This window comes from Vidua chalybeata, chromosome 4, assembly GCF_026979565.1.
Source record: "Vidua chalybeata isolate OUT-0048 chromosome 4, bVidCha1 merged haplotype, whole genome shotgun sequence".
In the NCBI taxonomy this organism is placed as follows: Eukaryota; Metazoa; Chordata; class Aves; order Passeriformes; family Viduidae; genus Vidua; species Vidua chalybeata.
The window spans coordinates 58,304,239-58,322,991 of record NC_071533.1 but is presented as its reverse complement, the minus strand read 5'-3'; positions in this window follow the sequence as shown (position 1 = coordinate 58,322,991).

Genomic DNA, 18,753 nt, shown 5'->3' with positions numbered 1-18,753 from the left:
ATTGAATTGAAAACTCTGAATTGTGAGATTTCCTATCAGCACTCTGGGAGACTTACAACTATTTTTCATTCAAATTATTTTTTAAAATACAAGCATGTTAAAAATTTCAGCAACTGCGATATCAATAGTAATAAGAAAAAGGAAAGAAATCAAAACCATTAGCATAGTTTCTAATGGAAAGCAAAGTGTCATTTTAAAATAGTGGTGTGGAGAGAATAGAGATTTTCATTTACTGGTAAAGCACGTTGGATTTTAGAACAGAAAAAAACATTTGAAAAAGACAAATAAAATCTAACAAATAAAACTAAGTAATTGGAAAAACTGCACTAAGAAATAGAACTTTAAATACCTTCCAAATATTGTGCCATTGAGCTCCAAAAGTTAAGATAGACTAGATCCACTCCAGCTGTGGGGTAGCTACTGATTCCTGCCAGCTGAGGATCTGGAGCAGAATATCTCAGCTTTCTGATGAAATAATAATCAGAGTAGAAAATGACAGATTATCCAGTCCTCCTCAATAGCACAAGAAATCTTTCCCATGGCTCATAAGAAACTATATCTAAACATGTGAAAAGGTGCAAAATAGTGGGTGGGAACCTGTGTTTTCCTCCTTTTCCAACACAAGGGTTCTGAGGTGCCTCACAGCCCATAAAGCAAAGCCCCACGTTTTGCTACCCCCTGTACAGCAAACTCTCTGCCAGTGTCTGGTCAAGGCAGGACAGGATCCATAAGCAAAGCCACTGAAAATAAGCCTTGGGCTCTCACATCACACTGATGTGTGTAAGTCAAAAACCATAAGGGATGTTTGGGGATAGTTTTTATGGATATCCTCATCTTGATTAAATGCATTTTTGTTAATATATTAATTAGTTCTATCAAATATTTAAGAACTGCCAATTTAGGGCACAGTCATGCAGTGATTGATTAGGTAAAAAAAAATTTCCTGTGGTTGGGATGGCCTTAAGCTCTATTTGCAGGAATTCTATTCCAAGTAGAGTAACAACTTTGATCATACATAGCCAATACTCAATCCCTCTACTTTTAAATACTTTTTAATTATTTTGTGTTTCAGATCCATAATTATTGTCCAGTCTGCTCTGTTGATACACTTTTGAGAGCATTTTAATTTACTGATGTGAGGAGACCTTGTAAATTCACACTTAGTGATTATTAATTTCCCTTCTGCTCTAGACAGTTCTGTGTAATGTGTCTCATTTGTTTTTTTTTTTTTTTAATATCTGTTCACCTGATACTATTAAACTGTTGTCTTCACCATGCAGGCAAATCTTGCTATAAGGATCTTGCTATAATGGATCCCAGAGTTTATGCTTGAAGTGGTATTCATGGAACTAAAAAGCTTAAACAAAGTTCCCTGGATAGAGAGTACACACCACAAAAAGTACATTGAGATGTAAGATATTGGCTGATTATCCAAAATGTATAAATATTGTTGTAGCATGTTGAGCAATATCAAGGGAAATTGGGATCAGAAGTTGCAGAAATCTGCTTTAGAGCTGAAGTCCTACTTAGGTAATGAATATGCTGCCATCAGACCCTCCTGCTCTCACTCCCATTCAGTTATCCCTGGCTGTCAGAGAAAATAAATGGCACATCTCTTGTGAAATCACATCTACATTAACATTTTTTCACTATTTTTAAACTGTCTTATATATATTATAGCTCTTTAATTAGACATGCAGACAACATGGCAAGAGATCAAACTGTTGGATGATTTCTGAGATTCCAGCTCTTTATGTCAATGTCATTTTAATTTCCTCAAGCCCCTTTTTGCAATTTAATTTTTGGATTAACTTTCTGAGGCTTCCTGCTACCAAAGCATTCATCCTTAACACTACTCCCTGTGTGAAATAAACCTAAAATGTTATTGCAGCCTCTATGCCCTGCTTGCAGCCTTGCAATTCTGGCTGATCCCAAAATGTAAGATATGTTTAGAAGTTTTTTAGAAAACAGAAAAAGTTCTGTAAAAACATCTTCCAAATTATTTTTTATCAGATATATGCATAAAGAGCCACCTAAGTTCTCAAATTTGCAAATGATGATTAAAAATATAGTCTTCACATTTCCCCAGAAGATAGGGGTGAGAAGGAAAGTAGGAAACCAAAAATTAAAAATCACTAGCCACTAACATTTCTATTTTAAACAACAAAGTATTAAAAAAAAATATTTTTCAAAACGATAACTTCCAAGTTAAAAAAGTTTCAAAACAAAAATCCAGTTATACCCTGTTCTCCTCAAGCCAGTTTTTCTTCTAGGTCACTCTCATCTTTTACTGCTCTGTGTCCACCTTAAATCACAACCTGCCATCTGTGGAGATTCACTTTGTCCTGAGTGTTCTACAGACACAATGCTGAATATAAAAATACACAGCAATTGTATTCTGAAATGTCATCTCTTTGACTGAGACAGAGGGACCAGAATTGTAAGATTATCATGGAAAGCAAAGCCCTGAGTAGGAAAACAGAAGGGCCAGTGTAGCTTAAAGTTATCAAACATAATGCTGTGGGTTGGGTTTGAGCTTTTCAGACTTGTTTGCAACCCAGAGATAACCAGATCGTTTTGCATCACTAAATCAGACCTTTCAAAGCCAAAATAACTCATAAAGTACTTAAAGGCCACACATTTGTTTGATGAATTCTCATGAAGGAGAACAAAGGTTAAATCCATACAGTTTGTTTTGCTGTTTTTTTGGTTTTCTGATGACAGAACTGAAGAGTCCTGTTGAATTTAATGATTGAATGAATACATAAGTCAATGTAATATTATATTCCAATGAAATACTATATGTAGATGAAAACAAAGTAAGTGCCAATGTCAAGTTCATCTCTCGCCTGCCTCCCCTCTGCTTCCTAAGCATTACCTAGTATTTATTTACAAGACTGAAGAAAAAAATATCTTGGAAAAATAAAGGCTTTGTGCTCAGATTTCAGGCATGAAATGGTGTCCCACTGTGTCATTTTGGATTTGCCATTTAAAAGCTTACAGTGTGTTTGCTTGAACAGTCCCCTTTTTCAGGAAGAGTAATTTACTTCTTTGGAATCTGACAGTCTCCAAAGAGCTGCTCAGATGTTTTTATTAATTAGTTAATATTTGTGCAATGCTTAAAGTATCAGGCGCTGCATAAATGTTAAGCTATGGAATTTGGTCTACAATTAAATGGCAATTATAAACAACAAAAAATACATATTTATATATTTGCTAAGAATTTACATGAATATTATATATTTGATAGCTTAGCAGAGAGCTCCTAATCTATCCAAAGCCATATAAAGTTTAGGGATGTGGCTAACAGCCTATTTAAATAACATAGCAAAAGTCATATTTTCCCCAGTGTTTCCATGTTAGCCTTTAAGGCTCCAATTAAAAGCAACAGAAGTTTCACATCTGATTTTCACATGCAGTTGCCATCTACCTCTTACACTAGAAAAATAAAAATTTTCCCCTGAAATCACATTAAGTGTGCAAATTAAGAAAAAATAGACTTCACGCAGTGAAGTTTGGCTTAAAACCTACAGTCTTGAAAGCTTCCAGCTCATCTGTTGAAATTACAAAAGATACAAGTACCAAAGAAGCAGAAGAAAATGCTGAGTGTCTTGTTATTTTTCCTGGCTTTTTCTTCTACGTATGAATGTCAGACTGTTAATGAAAAGACTCTTAATGAATCAACACTCTCACAACACTGTCACTAATGAACTACTGGTAACTGGAAAAGGAGACTAAAAATACTATATCTCCCTTTTAGTGCAGAGTTATCTTATCAATATGCTGTAGCCAGAACTGTTAGGCTGAAAAATACATTTACTTAAGAAAATAACATCATGAAGCAGACCCAGGGTAATAACAACACTTCTGTTGCCAGAACACACTTGTAGTTGGTGGGTGGCTTGTATAACTTGAGTGCTTAATTAAGTGTATTTTTCCAATAAATACATTGGACATTAATTTTTACTGATGGCTAAATATCTTCTAAGTAGCTACCCTGTCTCTTAGGCAACGAGGCTAGATTTTAATAACTTGCAGGACAAAAGAGCAACAGGCCAGTAGGGTCTGGAAAGGATGTCAGCATTTCTATTATGGACCCCATTTTAGCACTGGGGAGGGTATTCTAATTTGAAAATTAAAATATGCTGGGGTTAGTTTTTGTCCCGGAGTGATTTTCTGGTTTCTGTTTTTCTAATAAGAGCCTTTTGCATCCATTTAGAAGAATCTTAAATGTATGGAGCTTGCAGGGGGGGAGGAAAAAAAGCTTAAACAGAGAGTAATAATTAAAAAAAAGAAGAAAGCGCTAAAACAGAGTGGATTTCAGGGTTTAAATGTAGTATTGAGCCTCCATGTTTGACTCAGAGGAGCTGATGCCAGCAACAGTGAAGCTGAACAAGGATGGGCTCAAGGTCGTGTGGGACCTTCAGGACACAGGGCTGTGCTGTAAAACCTGGAGGTGCTGATTTACAGTGGTGCCATTGTTGGACTAGGAAACCAGAGGCACAACATGCTGCTTGTGATGGTGGGCTAAGGTGGCCCTTTGGAAGTAGAGAATTAAATCAAATCCCTGGTCAGTCTGTAAATCCTAAGGATACAGTACTCTCTCTTCAGTGGAGTTTGTCTGTTAAGGCACTGTTGTAGGCACTTTCTAATTCCAGCTCAGCATAAATTTAAAATAGCCTTCACTTCCTTTGCTAAATATACTTTCAGAAGTTTTATATGTGTTCTGGATCTGCTATGAATCATCCATTCCATATAAGAGCATTTCAGGTATAGATGAAAATTGTTCTCATATATTCAGTAGTTTGATATATATTTAAAGCTTGTAAAGTTGTTTGTAACAAAAGCTGTTTTATAACTAAACTACATCATTACTATGAACTCAGCCAATAATATGTGTTTTAAAGCTACCTGGGTACAAGTTTACAGCAGTCGTTCAGTCACCATCTACATCTGTAAAAATAAAACAATAAAAAATAAATAATGCATGTAGAAGAGGCTGTCAAAATTCATTCGGGCAGTTCCATTTTATACAGATTTCATTTCCTTGATTTTAAATACTGAAATATTGACTTATATTGTCAAGGCATCCTAAATGTACATAGAAAATAGGCTTCAGAGACCTTACAGACTTTCAAATACCCTCAAATAATACAGATAATGTGGTTTCTATATAGACAGTCTTATTTTCAGATTTTTTCCTTTTTTTTTAATCTGTACTAAGATTTTCTACGTAGCCTTTTTCATGCTGTCTCAGGCACCCTATACCCCTTCAGGGTCACATCCAAAATTAGAAGACCAGGGAGTTACTTGTCACCCAATATCCCAAGAGGGCATACAAAAGAACTATGTACAAAAAACACCACATAAGTGCTCTCTTGCAAGAGACTCTGCTTACAGACCTTGTAGTGAAAAATAAATCCACTGACACATATAGAAGGTTCAGTCTTTTGTCCATCACTAGAACAAGCCAGCCACAACATAAGAGGAACTGAAAACCAGAATTTTCTAAGTTATTCACATTTTCCTACTGTTTCTCTAAAGGCAGGAAAATGACTGGACACATATGAAGGGGTAAGTTCATGCAGTCCCCAGCAAGTCCATCCGTTGCCTTCTCTACAGTTTGCTGCTTCTCAAGGGCACTGCCTGCCTTCAGCAGCACTTCTAGACACACGGTGTGCCTCAGCTGCAGAATGCATGTGGTGGTTCAGAAGGCTTTATTTTGTCTTTATTTTCATGCATTGCTGGAAAACAGTCATGTTACTCTCATTTCAGACGAGAGGAGCGGAGGCACTGGGATTGAGGACTGGATTCAGACACTGGTGACAGCAGCCAGGAGACTGGCAAGGATTCAGCTGGACTGTACCTCGGGAGGGCCCTCCTCTGCCCTTAGCCAAACCTGCCGTGCAGACTAAAAAGCAGAGAGAGCCACTGGGGAGTAACATTCACCTGGTTACAGCTTTAATTTTGCCAGCTCCACCTAGAGTCACTGTGAGCAAAGCTCCCTGAAGCTCTGGCAGCAAGCAGAGGTTGTGGTGAAGCCTTCACAGGCATCCAAAACTTGCCATGCAGCTATGAATCACACTGCTTTCCCCCAGAGCAGGCCTTGGTACCTGTGTATGCCAGCTGGAGGAACAGTTAGACACTTCCCTGGCTATCTGCTGAGTGATTACTCTCATATTGTTTGGCCACATTTTTTGCAGAGTTTTTGCCTCCTCTACTTTAGTGTCAGAGACTTGATGGCCAATTATATCCTTCAACAGTGAATGGGAACACTGTTCACATGTCTATGTTCCCTATCAGCACTTAGATATAAAATCTTTTATATGTATAAAGGAGAAGAGAGTAAGTCCCATCAAAAATGACATGCTAGGATTTCAGGAGGATCCAACATCTCGAAATGAAACTTGAACAGCTGCTGGATGATATAACCTGAATAAAAGTAATTAAAAGAAAATGAGTTCTGCCCTCTTGTATCCTCCTGACTCATGCCTCATTTTCTACTTCAGGATTTAGGAAAGCAAATGTCTATTTCTGTGTCCATCACCAGAGCGACATCACAGCAAGTTAATTAGAGCACATGACAGAGAGGTTCTATTTTTGCCTTCAAATAAAGATCTTTCTGTTGCAAATGAACATTTTTCTTTCTGAAATAGGGAGAGAAACTTCTTAGCTACCAGCTCTCTCCCAAAGGTGTATAAAAATTATGCTTTTTCTACAGCTTGCAAGCTTCATGATTAGAATTGTCAGCCGTGTTATATTAAAGAGGATACAGTCAGACTTGACTGATCAAGCTTAATTTAGCCTTATGTTTGTGCTTCTGAAACATGGTAAACAATTTTTTAGCATGTACATGCTGACATAAAAAAACATTTTTTCCTTATTTGAATAAAAATGAAATCTAAAAACTCATGACTTGTGTATTAATTATGATTTTTATATTCCATACTGCATTGCTTCAAGGACAGGCCTAAACACTAACATTTATTCATATGCCTTGATTAAGAATATCCCAGGCATTTACCACAGATAAACACTGTTGAAGCTAAAAGCCATATTTCCCCTTGAGTTTGGTGTCTGTGTTGTCATGTGGAAACAGCAATTTGTATTAAGCGGGGACTTCTCTTGACTGCAGAATCCAGAGTGCCCCTCTGAAATGTTTGGTTCCCAGACTGTGTGTCTACAGCTGGATGCCCCAATTCGTATTTTCCATTCTGAAACCTGTGAGTGAAAACATTGTTCAAAAGCAGACACCATTGATCATCATTCTTCACTATCCAAGCTCTTTTTCCCTTGGCCTTTCCTTACCTTCCTTCCACTCCATCCTCAGAAAGGAGGGCCAGCTGCACCCAATGAAACAGACCTTCCCCATAGCTTAATGAGATGCCTTGGTCCATTAGGGGATTCACAGCAAACAAATATCACCAGTAATTTATAAAAAGAGCTGTGCATAAGCAGTCATAGGTCAGGCAGCTTGTCAGTTTTTTAATGGAGATAACAGCCCACACTACTCCATGAGTTAGCATTCAGAAGGGCTCAGGTCTAGTTTTTGTCTTGATGCTTTACCTACAACCTAGCAGAAGTACTCAAATGAGGCCTTGGATTATGGCCTCTGTCTGTCTTGATGTCTTAGGGACCCTAGACCTGGTGATGGTCACAAGCAAGGGCCCACATTTCTCTGGCCGGTGATCCAAAAACTTTCAAAAAGCCATTTCCAACTGGGAGACCACATTAAAAAACAATAGGGTGAGAGATCCAGTATATAGAGAAATGTTGTTAAAGTACATGACCAGATGAGGAGAAAAAACAGAACCATTGTGATGGTTTTATGGACTTTCTGAATATATTTCTAAGTGTCATGCAATTTTAACATTTCTCTGACAGGTTAATATGTGCAACTTGTCTCAAGGGGCTAAGATTAAATAGCAACAAAGCTGAAGGGAAAAGCATTGCTAATAGTGAGAATTTTTTTTTATAAGCACTCTTTCTCTATGGGAATACTTTAAGTAAAAGTGGAAAAAATTGCAACATGTACATTATTAAAATAAGACTCACAACAGGCAAACTATAATTATTGTTTTAACAATGTGACATACATCCCCAGTAATTTTCTTCCCAAAAGTAACATAGTTAAAAAAAAAAAAAAAATCCAGCACTTATGTGTTTGTTCTCCCTGTGGCTACCACCCAGCCTATGGAACTTGTCCTACATCATATACAGGGATAGCCCAGACCAACAAGGCATGGCCATGGCCAGGAGAAAAGGAGTTCAGGGAGCAAGGGATGCAGGAATGTCCCCATGAAAAGCACAAGGCATGGGTGGTATCTGAGCTCTCCTAATGGCAGAAGGACTATTTGCTCTACTACCCCCAAGATGGGCAGTGCCAGGGCTGTTCCTGAGGGAACTGAGCAATGGAAGGAGTGAGAGGCAGGAAATGAGCAATACCAGAATTGTACAGATCACAGTGATGGCAGGGATGCTATGAGCCAGGACCAGGACTGAAAGACAGGAATACCAATAGCCCACAGAGCCGAGGGTGCAGGGTAGAATCATGGCCACAGTCATGGCCACACAGAGAACACTGGGCACGGCAGCGCAGGAGCCATCCAAGAAACCTGCTCCTTTAGTAACCCCTCATAAATGCTGTTGAACATGTAAAGCTATTCTGAGACATTGGTGTCCTGAACAAACTGTTTTCATCAGCTGAGGAGCCATATTTTCCAGGTTCTCCCAGTCAAACCAGCTCCTCTAAATTTCACTCTTTGATGTAAGGGCAATGTGTTTTTAAGAGATGTTTCTCAAAGGGAAGAGCAATCATTTGGCAAATTAAAGAGTGCAATGCTGTGAGAATAAGGGACAGCAGAGCACAACATGTAGCAAGAATAGAAGGAACACAAAGGCAGCAAAAATAGAAGGCACCTTGGAGTAGAGAAACAATAAACAGCAGAACCCATAGAGCCCAGTAAGGGTCCAGGAGACACACTCGGGGCAGTGGAGGAAGTAGTAGAGAAGGACAAGAGCATCAGCCACAGTGTGGTTGCATTGGCTGGCAAAAAAGCACAGCACTGCCAAAAAGAAAGCTGCTGAGTGGGCACTGGGCTGAGGAGGGAAAGGTGGGCTCACAGGAAAGGGCATTGCCCCCTGCTGAGCACAGGGCAGCCCTTGTCCTTCCCAGGGCTTGGGTAGTAAGTGACAAGACTGAGCTGAACTGCTGCCAGGAATGTATTTTTAATGTTGAATTTAGATGGGAAAGTAATGAAAATCAGGAGGAAAACATTTTAATACCATTAATTAATTGATTTCTATATTATATTTAAAGTTCTTGGATGTTTTTTTGAAGACAATTGACTCAGCTTTATGTTTCTAGTAAATAAAACTCCATTTTGAAGCAGCCTATTTTAAGCTGAGTGGAAAAGGAAGTCAGACCCCTAATTCTGACCCCTACTCTGCAAATCACCAATTTTTTCCACAGCAAGATTAAATGTGCCGTTGTTGTTCTGCCAGCCCTTAATGCAAATTAATGACTTAAATTACCTTTCATCTCACCTTATAAATTCTACCTTGAAGCAGCAGAAAGCCCAAGGGCTCTTGCATAACCAGATGAAGACAAGTTCACTGCCTCAAATCCTTCCCTTCTTGCTGTACTTTACATCAATTCTTTATAAGAAGAGGTCTCCAGGGCTAACAAAGGAGTTGGCCATGCAGCAGAAGGTGCCGTGGGACTTTCAGAGGTAAAAGCCCATCTTGCGGTGACTCAGTGCACTCCATTAGTCCTAGGAAACGCAGGGCACATCGAATGCAGCAGATGTGCCCTCACTTGCCAGGATTCAGACAAATGCAATCAAATCTATTTTAATCATCTATGAAATGCAAATGCGTTCCACTTGCACATCCACAAGATCCATTGTCTTCCTCACTGAAGCGTGCGATAATGTCAATTAAACGCCGTTGCTAACTTAATAGGTGTTCTGATTGCCTATGGGAAATTATCTTTACTTTTTTATTAGTAGTATTAGTAGTAGTATTATTTCACATTGCAAAGATTTTAAAATGTTTTAATAATTGTGTTGGGGTTTGTTTTTGTTCTCCCTTCCATCAGCTCAGTGGCCAGCACCTATCCAGACTGAGCAGTGAAACCTGTGTTTGCACTCAGAGAAACAATGCTGTGTAATACCAAGTATTAAAAACACCCTTCTCAACTTCTTCTAAATGGCCCTACACAGAAGTGACGGTTGCATTAGTCTGCTGGCAATTTTGCTCACACACACAGTCTCCCATACATGCACACAGCCCCTTTGTTATTCTGCTAGAAATGGCCAGGCAGCTGTAAAGATGTTTATTCTCAGACCCACAATGAAAAATGTTTGCAGTATGTATGTAGCCTACGAAGTCAAGAATGATAAGCATTTAAATCAGACTGGCCATGCCAAGTCAATATTTCGATATCAGAGGAATTGATTCTTGATCTAATGCCAGCACTGTGTACTCAATGTACTGCAGAAAAATCCTCGCCCAGTCTTCCTGCCAGCACACTGTTAGGGATGACAAGCATGCAGTTATCTGATAGAGCAGATATTTGTTCCAAAAGACGATTTTCATTTCAAAGACAAAACATGAAAAGAGCTTACTTATGGGGAAACCAAATACTGTATTCTCCTCTTGATAAATCAAGCTTTAGAGAAATAATGCCAAAGACAGCAGGATTCTGAAAAGAACTTCTGTACCTCGTTTCGTGCTTTTTCAGCTACTCAGCTGGCTTAACTCTGCCAACTAATAATCTTGTGTTTTCCTAAGATATGTTGAAAAAGAGTTTATTTGCAAATAATTATTTAGTGATATGGATGCATGTATGTTTGCTATTAAACAGTTTCTACGAAGCTAATTAGGGGGTTTATCATAGAACACAGGGTTCTATATTTTATACCTTAAGCTGCTAATTATGGGATTTTCAATAACATCTCTTTCTTTCCTTTGCGGAGAACTAAGACAGTATTACTAGACAATAAAAGCCCTGTTTCAGTGAAAAAGGTGAAATTTCTTCATGTCACAGTCTTGTCAGCTCTCCTCATGGCTGAATTTACATAAAAGTAACCAAGTATGAGTAATAACAGACAGGAGAGGGAAACATCTTCATACCCTCTGAGACCAGGGACTAACACAATAGTCCTTTTATACTCTGCAAAGACACCTTTGCTATTTGGCCACAGACCTCCAGATACACTGTCTAATTACAGTTAGCAAGCAGCATGTCCTTGACACAACACAGAATAAATATAACCTGCCCTTTCAAGTGTGTCACTGTGCTCAACACTTATTTTATGTCTTCACGCTATTAACCAGACCTTATACAAAGAAACTTAACCATGCTTTTACCCACAAAAATTAAATAGTATCCCATTGAATCCAGATTTTTTTCAGCAGGACATCAAGAGGGATTGACACCAAATTGCTACCAACCAGCTACATTAACTGAGGGTCTACCTCGCTCACAGCTCTTCCTTGGGGCATAATTACCTGCATGCTTTATTTCACTGCCAGTCTTTTATAAAAGTGCAAATATGGAGTGTCCATCCAGTTTCAAAGTAAAGTTAGACTGTAGAGAAAATTAATTATAATCAGGGCCTTACTGGGATGCAGCCCAATTAAATTCAATACACACATCCACTGTGAAGGCCATTAATAAGCTGCTAACAATTTCTGTATGTCCCTGCTGGGCTTTATACAAAATTTTGCCCCTATAATGAACTCTGCAGGCTTTACAGGTGGGATATTCAGAAGTCTTCAACACTGATCCAGATCCAGTCTCCTTGAAGTCAGCAGGAATTTTTACCATCAGCATTAGGGGGGAGGCAGGAAAAGGTCAGCCTTGACTACTTTTCAAAATCCCACCCCACCAGTATGCTTAAGTCCCATGCAGCTCTGAGGGGAGAGAAGTTATGCTGTATTTATAGCACAGAGTAAGGAGTCCTTGTATACAATGAACATCAGATTATGTGGTGCAGAAGCACAGAATATTTTTGCATTGTTTTTCTGTCAAAAGCACCAACCTTCAAAACAATACATAAACCTACATGAATAAACAAATCATTCCTACCCAGGGAGAGTAACAATTTGCACTCGGTTGTAGTGAGTCTAGTGACCCACTACAGCTATTGATCTGTTCCCTTAAACAGAAAGGAGTTGTACACAAGAGTAAGATGCTGGAAAAAAAAAACAAAAAAAAAAAAAAACAAAAAAAAAAAACCAAAAAAAAAAAAAAACCAAAAAAACAAACTTAACAGAAAAAGGCTGTAAAATTTTGAAAACTGCTTGCAAGAATCAAACTCTTTCATTGGCTCTGGGAATCCAGAAGAAGTAATAGCCATTCCTTTATTAGGCTGTTGATTCAGGCTTCAAATTAATTATAAATTCATAATTAATTATGAAGTGCTACCTCTTGCTCTTCTTTCCTGTGGCCTGAGGAAGAGACAGATTCTCAAAAGCTCAGAGCCAATTTTCATTTTATTTTTAGCCAGTCAATCTCACAAAAGGTCTTACCTACAACTTGAGGACTTGCTCTTTTATATTCCATTCATGTATAGGCTAATCAGCTGGTGCAGTGATCTGTGACACTTAAATAGGAAAGATGCATATAAAAAGCAAATGCAGAGCAGAAGAGACCCAAATACTCTGCCAGGGCCATGGCAAGGGCAAAGTAAGAAGGGTATCCACACTCAGCAGCCAGGACTGTTGTTGTGCCCTAAGAAATGGGAGCAGTCCATGCCCATGGATGAAGGAGGATGTGGCAGGAGTCTATGGGGTGGAAAGCCACAGATTGCCAGGGTGTCCTGCAGGGGTGGGGGCTCGTGCCCTTGTTTCTCCCAGCAGCACCCACCTCCAGCTGGGAAGTGAAGGACTCTTGCTCCATGGTGCAAATCTGATGCACCAAGACCCAAAGCTTCAGAGGATTCTCATAGAATCATAGAATGGTTTTGAGTTGGAAGGGACCTTAAAAATCATGGGCAGGGACACTTTCCACTAGACTACGTTGTTCAGAGCCTCATCCAGCCTGGCCTTGAGGGGTCTTTTGTCCTTGCATCTAAGCCACCACTCTAGGAATGGCAAAACTTTTGTTTCTCTCTGCTCAGTTTCTAGCTCTCTGAGCATAAGAGAGTTCCGTATTATTGTTGGTTTTTCATGTTTATTTGTTTTCTAGCCTTTCCACTAGTATACATCTCACTAAGAAGCAATATCTGTGAGGAAAAGGGGTGGTATATGCAGCTCAGCAGATTTAAATCATCTTTTGTTTTGGTCATTACTGAAGGATGAAGTGGTTATAGCACAGTTTTTGCTTACTATTACAAAACCAACATACAGCATCTAAATAACCTTAAAAACTTTCAGTGTCCAGTAAACATTGATCTCTAATCCATTAAATTTGTTCGCTTCAGGACTGAGCAGCTTGAAATAAAATACTGTCCTATGAATCAGCAGCCTTTTTGTAGATGACAGGAACAAAAAATATCCAACCATGTGGTATTTCCAACTCACCTGGCATAAATTAGTAGTAATTCTGAAGAAGAATTAAGTGATTTGGATAAGTAACATCCTGGATGGGTGCTGAGAATGAAGAAATTGGTATTCATTTGCTAGGTCGGCCTCCACTTTCCTGTGTAATCTCAAGCAAATCATTTATTTTGTTTTAATTTTCAAGTTTAAAAGGAATATATGGAGCTTCTCACGCTTGCCTGGTCTCCAGAGGAGAAATTGTCTTTAAACATATGTATGTACAGCACTAAACACAACACAGTCCAGCTCCCAATTGGAGCTGGTAGCTGTTACCATAAGAAATATCAGTAAATAAATCATGATATGTGAGAAACCCATGTGGTCTAAACCCAATGGCATGGGACCAGAAGATGGCAATATTCAAACCAGAGGACTGTGGCAAGCGTCCTTATGGGTCATACACATGGCAGCTCCCCCAGTTACCCCCACCCCCTTCTGTCAGCGGCATGAAACCTCTGCCACTGGCTGAAATCACCTTCTGAGCCAGGAGTAGGAGTAGGTAATTTAGTTTCCATGGTAATGCAGTTCTGGACCATTCTTAAACAGAAGCTGCCAAGTATGACAAATGGTAGGTGCTGATTTTTTTATGTGAACAGCTATTCACTATGAATTGAAATGAGATTGCCAAATTCACTTTCCTTGGGACTGGAGCTGGGGTCAAAAGCTATTGTTACATTCAAGCCATAGTCCAAAACTAGCACTTTAGCCACCCATCCCTAGCTGCAATACAGAAATTTTTAAGTCATAGAATAAAAATGAATGACTCAATATCAGAGTTGTCAAATAGATGAGACAGATTTACATCAAGCAATTCTAAAATGCTCTGTAGCCATGAATTAAAGGAAACATATGACAAATGACTTATTCATTCTCTCATGGGGAAGAAATTCTGTTTTAAGCATTGCTGAATGTTGTGCAGTTGCTATTATATATATGTATATATGGAATCTGCATTAGGACAAACACATGAAATTATAAGGGCTTGAATTTAACTACTTTTCTTCCATAAGCCACTACTGTATAATACACCATAGTAGGTTTTGCAGTCTGGTAATCTCCCCAAACAGTATGTAATTGGCCCTGGAAAATGCTGTAATACTGTAATTAGTAAAATGACAAATAAAAGAGGAAAAGGGCTTTTCATTTTAGTCTTGTTTTCCTTCAGAATTAAGCAGTAGGACGACAGGTTGCCAGATCAACTGCTATTTAACACCATCTCTGCCATAAAAGCAGCCCAAAAAGCAACTCAGTTTTGCCCAGGCTGGGGAAATGGGGGAAGGATGGTCCCACCAGTCACCACCCAGCTGCAGATGGATTAGTAGAGTGCTGCTGGACTGCCTGCGGTGGCTCCATGGCTGGGCCTGGATGGGCTCCCCAAAACTGCCCCAGCAACACCAGCAGCCAGATGGCATTGAAGAGCCATGAGGATTTACCAGTAGGCTCTGGATGGCAAACCTAGGGAAAAGTGAGTCCTAGAAATGTTCTCCTTCATATCAGCGATTTTTCCCACTTGCAACATACCTTTGAAAAATACGAATAAGGGAACAAAACATTGTAAGCATTCGGGGAAGAGAAAAATGAGACATTCCCAGCTCATTCAGTGTTGAAAAGAGAAGAAACACAGCTGAGAAGCATTGTGACATGACAATATTTTCTGCCTTTATAGCGCCTTTACAAACCCTGGTACTCAAAGCCTTTTGTAAACGTTCATTAAGCTGTACATTAAAAGAGTAGTTCTACCTGACATAACCTATGCTCTGTTTCTTCTGTATGAAATGCCTGGAATAGATGGTGCTCACCCACTGTTTGTATTTTAGGCATTTACACAGACTCAGTTGATAGCACTTGGAATTGAGACATGGGCAGATGAATGGGTTTGTTTGGGGTGACACTTGGGAGTGGCTTGCAGAGGCAGGGAGAGAAAATCTGGGCACAAAAGGGGCACAGGGGCTCTTCTGACCCACTCCAGAGCAGACATGGACTCAGTACACCCATGTGAGCCTGCCAACTCACCCCAGCAGTGCCTGACCCTGCACCACGATCCTCCCAGCCTGCCAAGACCGGCAGCCTGATGCCCATGCCCTGCCAGTACCTGCCCTGGAGGTGCACTGGAGACACTTCAGTGCTCATTTATGATTCCCAGAAAGCAATGACAGGTCTCACAGGAGACCAGAATCCTACTGCAGTGGAGTGATGCAATTGTTATGAGCTGCAATGAGCAGCGATTCCCCAAAAGCCGATTGTCAATCTCAGCTGAGCGGTCTAGCAGATAGCTAGAGCTGAAAGGGAAGTTGCCTCGTCCTTGCAGTGCTAAGGAAATGGGTGGTGGCTTTGGGTCAACCCAACAACTTCCTTAGGGATTATCCCAACCAGGGGTCGGGATAACATTATTTCAGAGCAGGTTGTTACTGTTATTTAGCAACTAATCTGTGCAAAGAATAGCAAGTTTTTGACTGGCTGTCTCAGCACAAGACACTCAAAAATTCTGCATCTAGGAGGCAAGAAAAAGTGTGGATTACACCACTGCCAGGGAGTTTAACAAGCACACATGAATGAATAAGAGATATTAAGAGACAGGATTTCCTAAATTGCACTGGGGCCACTGCTGGTCTTCACAGCTTCTGCAAGGAATGCCAAAACCTGTTGTCACTGGCATACCAGGTTAGTATTAGGCAAGCCTTCTTCAGATAACTCACGTTGATGCAAAATGTTGAACAATCTTGAATTTTGCTTTTTTCAGAAGTAGCAACTTTGTTTTTATCTTGATGTTATGGTTAAAAATGGGATGGCTGTGCCCCTGTGTGCCACAGACACTTGAGAAATGCTGAACAGGTAACTGGAGAAAGCACGCACAGCCCACCATGTAATTCCTCCCCTGTGCACAAAGAGGGAATATTTGTGGCCTGCTGACACAGAGCACTTCAGAAAGTCAGGAAAATTTGTAGGACAGCAAGTAGATGTAAGAAATCTTTGCTGAGGAACATTATTGACTATCACAAGTTTCTCCTCTATGAAATCTTCTTACAACTTCATTCACTACCTCTCCCCTGCCTCATCTAGACAATTCTGCAAGGAAAAAGGAGCAGTAGGAAGCTGCACATTGCTTTTCTTAGTGGTCTCTTTCATTTAACTTAGCCACTGGGCTTTATAATGCAGCCTGCCTGGGACAATGCATTAATAGTCTCATTCTACCAGGTTGACAGAACAACAAAGAGCCCAGTATGTGCTGAAATATGCACTCCCCTTGCTAAGCCTGTAATCCCAGCTTTGATATTTTTTTTTGTTTAAGCCATCAGCACAAACCTAGTGAGAATGAATCGGAAATTGCACGCCCAATTTTGTCTTCTGCTTGACTTCCATCTTTGATCAGAGACTGAAGAGAATGGGCTGAGGGAAACTCATGGCTTCCTCCAAAGATGATGTTAAAGGACAGTTTGTCATACAGAGTAGCCTCCATTTTCTTGGTCTTAACAACAAAATCCCTCCTGTCTTTCCTGTAATTTCCTTAAGAAGGACATCAAAAGTGCAGATATATTTCCCAAATTTGGGCTGCTGCTGCCATTCTTCTCTAGAGCTGCTGGGTCACCTGCTGTCACCTTTCCTCCAGCTGCAAACAAATCTGAATTCTGGCCCCAAAATGGGTGATCCAGATGTGAGACTCAGTACAGAGAGGTTCAGTGCCCTTGCTCACAACATCACCACCAGGGATCCCTTCTGCCACCATCCTCCAGCTTAGGAGTCAGTGTGCCCTTGCCCATTTGCCTGATATTCACCTTGGGGACGCTGCCACTGAAAGCATCCATCAAGTTCTCCCATTGCTTTGATAAAGCTTCAAGGAGTTTCCAGAGCTGCCATTTTCCATTCTTTGCTGTTTAGAAGCTATTTGCTAACTTTTTAATGAACTTCTCATGCTGATAACAGAGTCCCCACCTTCTCTGACTCTGCAGGATGCCAGAAGATGGACAGAGGGTCATAGTCCCGGAGGTGGTTAATCAGCACCTTTGTGAGACCCTCTGGCCAGCTCACAGCACCCTGATTGAGTGAGTTGAGCCTGAGGTGAACCAATTACTGCAAAAATGAGAGAGATCATGTGGAAAGAAGGGTTAAAGGCTGAACAGTGCACAGTTTTACTGCAGAGGGAAGCAGAAAGGGTGGAAAACACAGACCGAGAGGACTGAGTGGCTGTAAAATCGGATCACTTTCTGGTCCAAGGACATTCATGTTTCAAGGTAAGGAACTGAAACCAACACCAATCAAGGCAAGTGAGCTTACCTTCAAAGCGTGTATGAGCTTATCTCCCTGTTAAGGTCAACAGAAAATTCCCACTGGTCTCATGAGGGGCTTGGATTTTCAATTAATGCAAGACTACTGGACTTGACGTGCAGTTATGAAGCATTTGTAATTATTAATTTATCTCTTCTCTGACTTCCAGTTGACTTCTGAAGGGAGATAATATTTCATAGCTGAAGACTGAATGTATATTTGTACTTTAAAACACCATTCTCAGTGATAAAAGCCCATGAACTGACATACCATACTCTTCTGGGATAGTTTAAAAAGCAGCATGAAAATAATCTTATTGGACACATAAAAATGAACTGTGAGTCTGCATGCTTGCATCTAGTTACTGTACCATTTTACTTATTGTTAACTCAAAGTCTTTTTCTGGTGTAATACATAACTGTAATATACTTTCCAAAGACAAAACTCTAGGAGTTGGTTTTTTCCAATCTTTTAAAAATTTTGTTTTGCAAACAAGATTCAAATAGTCTGCAACTGCTGTTTCTAGGACCCTGAAAATTTGCAAAACTCTCTGTGTCTCAACAAGTTGCTTTTTACAGCACTGTTGAGCATTCAGAAATTAGTTGTTCGTTTCTTCCTTCCATACTTTTTAAAATCCTTAAGTATTAAACTCCTGTGAACATTTGTGCTTATGCATTCAGAGTTACACAAGTCACTGGGTGCTATGACGAAGGACCACCTGTTCTAGCACAAAAAGTTCCACACAAAGCTACAAGTGAAGAACAGTTTTCTTCCCCTTTGTAACATATCACTCGATGCCAAATACAAAAACAATAGAGGCACAGAGGTTCCCTGGAAATCAGTGTGACCCCAGAAGCAGGATTACTAGAAAATTACTAGAATATGCAATATTTTCAAAGTTGAACCATGAATACTGTCAAAGGCCAAAGAGATACCTGAGGA